The sequence below is a fragment of the Chrysochloris asiatica genome, unplaced genomic scaffold (assembly GCF_000296735.1).
Source record: "Chrysochloris asiatica unplaced genomic scaffold, ChrAsi1.0 scaffold00003, whole genome shotgun sequence".
Lineage (NCBI taxonomy): Eukaryota > Metazoa > Chordata > Mammalia > Afrosoricida > Chrysochloridae > Chrysochloris > Chrysochloris asiatica.
Window position 1 is genome coordinate 28078948 of NW_006408521.1, and position 3960 is coordinate 28082907.

The following is a 3960-nucleotide window of genomic DNA, read 5'->3' on the forward strand; positions in this document are numbered from 1 at the left end:
TAGAACAAGGGAACACAAAATGTTTTAAAATTAGGAAAGGTGTGCATCAGGGTTGTATGCTTTCACCATATTTGTTCCATCTGTATGCTGAACAAATAATTCAAGAAACTGGATTATATGAAGAAGAATATAGCATCTGGATTGGAGGAAGACTAATTAACAACCTGTCATATGCAGATGATAAAACCTTGCTTGCTAAAAGCCAAGAGGTCTTAAAATATTTATTGATGAAGATCAAAGACCACAGCCTTTGTATAGAAAACAAACGTCCTCACCAATGGACCAATAAATAACATCTATATAAATGGAGAAAAGATTGAAGTTGTAATGACTTCATTTTGCTTAGATCAACCATCAACACTCATGGAAGCAGCAGTCAAGAAATCAAAGGAGCACACTGCATTGCAAGTTTCGGGACCCCTCTTTGACACTATGGTGTTCAACAAGAATCCCTCGCAGGGCGGCGGAGTGATCCTCAACAACACCGAGAGCAACCCGATGTCCTATGAACATGTGGAACTACGTTCAGTGGCATGAAAAACGTGCCAGAGGCCTTCAAAGGGACCAAGAAAGGCACCGTCTACCTGACCCCCTATCGAGTCATCTTCCTGTCCATGGGGCAGGATGCCATATAGTCCTTCATGATGCCCTTCTACCTGATGAAGATCAAACAGCCTGTGTTCGGTGCCAATTACATCAAGGAGACTCTGAAGGCCGAGGTGGCTGGGAAGGTTCTGCTTCCTACAAATTGACCTTCACAGCAGAGGGCGCCATTGAGTTTGGACAGCGAATGCTACAGGTGGCATCTCAAGCCTCCGGAGGTGAAGTCTCCAATGGAACCTATGGGTACATGCCCAGCGGGGCCTATGTCTTTCCCGCGTCCTGTCGCCAGTTGAATGTACCCCTGCCCTCCTGGGAACTTCTATCCACCGCCCCCACCTAAGTTCTATCCAGGACATCCCATGATGGATGGGGCCATGGGATATGTGCAGCCCCCTCCACTGCCCTATCCTGGGCCCATGGAGCCTCTGATCAGCGGCTCTGAGGTTCCCTCCTCTCTTGTAGCGGAATCCAAGGCTGCAGAAGCAGCTGCTAGTGCCTACTGCAACCTGGACATCCTCCACAACGTCTACATGTCCACAAACCAGCCTCCACCACCTCCCTACTACCCCTCTGAAGACAAGAAGACCCAGTGGACAACTCGATGCTGCACTGCCTCCCACAACTTACTGCTCCTTCCTACCTCTCCCCAGGGGCCAAGTCTGGGGCTGGGGAGGTGTGGGGAGGGCCTTGTTTTTCCTCCAGATTGACTATAAACAGCAGGAAGCAGCTTTGGGGAGGGAACCCTTGTCCTTGGCGAGGTGCCTCCCACACTTGCTGGGAGCGCATGTTAACCAAGCTTCCTTCTCCATCTTAGGCTCTCCTCAGGAAGTCAGGGTGTCCACCTTGTTCTCAAGTATCTTCTCCCAGGGAGGGAGTATCTAACCAACTCCATCCTAGTCCAGTGTCATCTCAGTCACGTCAGCTGCTTCACATCGCACCCCCTGAACTGACAGACCAGCCCTGTGCCTTCCAGACCTGGAAGGAAATCCAGTCCTTTCCCTCCATGGGTCTGGCTCTGGCCCTGGCCTGGGAGGGCACAGTTTGCCCTCACTGTGGGCCCACATTCCATTCCCAGCCCAGATCATAGGACTTCATTTCCACCTTCCTTTTCCTTTCCTGTCCCGGGTCATTCTTTTGCCACTTTGGTGAGCTTTTGGAGCTTGAAGAAGCCCTTTGCTTCCCTGGCCGTGTTTCTGCAGTTTGTTTTTCCTTGCCTTTTTTTCATCTCTTTCTCTGTAAAGAGCTTTTCAGACTGGAACTGGAGAATTCATGTGTATCCCATAATGACCCTGGGGGCTTTGAGAAGGGCCCCTTACCCACAGGGCAGGGGAGATCCCTGTTCCAGCCGGAATTGCTACCATCCCCTCTGCCTGCCCCCTTCCCTCCCTTTCCTCTTCCTGCTTTGTTGGCAATTCACCCCGTTGCACTAAAATTGGCTCTCATTCATTTACTCCTGGACTGGCTCTGAAGTGAGAGGAGGGTTATTTAAAGAGGATTCTATATTTATTTGAAAGAACTCTGGTAGCATAGTGGTTACGAATTGGGCTGCTAATCTCATGGTCAGCAGTTTGAAACTACCAGCTGTTCCTCAGGAGAAAGGTGAGGCTTTCTGCTCCCATAAATATTTTTACAGCCTTGGAAACCCTGTACAGGGTCGCTATGAGTCAGAATCAACTCCATGGCACATAACAGCAACAGGGAAGACCAGTTAAAACTACCATTATTCAAATTTAGGCATCAACCACTAAAGCCTGTGATTCTGAAATTGAAGAATTCTACCCACTTCTTCCGTCTGAAATTGATCAAACATGTAATCAAGATGTATTGATCATTTCTGGTGATTTGAATGCAAAGATTGGAAACAAAAAGGAAGGATCAGTAGTTGGAAAATATGGCCTTGATGATGGAAATGATGCTGGAGTTTGCATGATAGAATTTAGTAAGACCAATGACTTCTTCATTGCAAATACCTTTTTAAAATAACATTAAGAGCAATTATACACATGGACTTCACCAGATGGAACACACAGGAATCAAATTGACTACATCTGTGGGATAGGATGGTGAAAAAACTCAATATCATCAGTCAAACCAAGGCTAGGGGCCAAGTGTGAAACAGGCATAGAGGTTAAGATTTACAATATATATTTTGGGGGAACAGAGTTCAATACATAATATTCCACCCTTTGGCTCTAAAACAGGCATGTCCTTGCCACATGCAAAACACATTAGCCCTATCACACCATCCCCCAAATCTTAAATTCACACCATGTCCAAAATCTCATTTTATGAATTATCTAAATCAAACATGGGTGAGATTTAGGCATATTCCATTCTGGGAGAAAATTTCTCTTCATCGAAAATCTGTGAAATCTAGAATACAAGTTATCTGTTTCCAAGGTGCAATGGTGGAATAGGCATAAGGTAGACATTTTCATTACAGATGGGAGAAATTGGAGGAAGAGAAGGGATAACAGTCAAGTGCAAAACCCAGCAGAAAAATTACATTAGCTCATAAAGCTTGAAAATAATCCTCTCTTCTGAGATCACCCAGGAAATGGTCCTGCCCTCCTTAAATTCTGGGTGGCGGCCCTCCAGCCTGGGGTTTCAATCTGCATTATAGACCCTTTAGAATGATAATTCTCCTCCCTCAACTTTAGGGGGCTCCATTCTCCTAGTTCATCTAAATGTGGCTGCTTCATTCCCTTAGCCCCCAGTAGGCCCCATTCTTCCTCTTGGGCATGACAGCGCCACTATCTCAGCTTTGGGCAGGGATTCCCTTGGCCAAACTGAATGGCAGTCTCATACTTTGGTACTGAGTTGGTGAAGCTCTGACTCTTTAAAACCTGTGAGTCTGTGGCCCCACCCATTGAAACCTCAGAGGCCATGGCTCCACCCTTTGAGACCTAGGCAGCTCTGTTTCCTGTGCTTCTTTCAAACAGTTCTGCTGATCTGTGAGCTACTCCAGGGATGGTTCTTTTCTTTTCCTGGACGACAAAAGATGTAGGCCCTTTGGCCTGTTTCCTGCCTGTAGAATTCCAAGAGGCAAATAGTGCTTTTCTTTCTCAGTTCCCTTCAATCCAAGTTGATGGATCTTCTGCTGTGGTAGTTGGTTGTATTCATCAGTCACAGGCTTAATCTCTTTAACAAAAGTTTGCAAAATCATGCCTGGGTGAACATTCTAGGACATGTGTGTTTAATTTGTATAACAGAATTTTCCAAATCTTTAAATTTTGTCTTCTTTTGCACAATTCATTTTTATGTCCATCTCTTTTATCTTGCATTTTACCATAAATGGTATGGCAATACCACATTGCTCCTTTAATATCTTGCTTAGAAATTTCATCAGACAAATAT

The 3960-nt window shown here is 45.6% G+C and overlaps 1 pseudogene; it reads left to right on the top strand.

Moving 5' to 3' along the window:
* Positions 1-432: 432 nt before the first annotated feature.
* On the top strand, positions 433-1310 carry LOC102829869 (annotated as a pseudogene).
* Positions 1311-3960: the final 2650 nt, after the last annotated feature.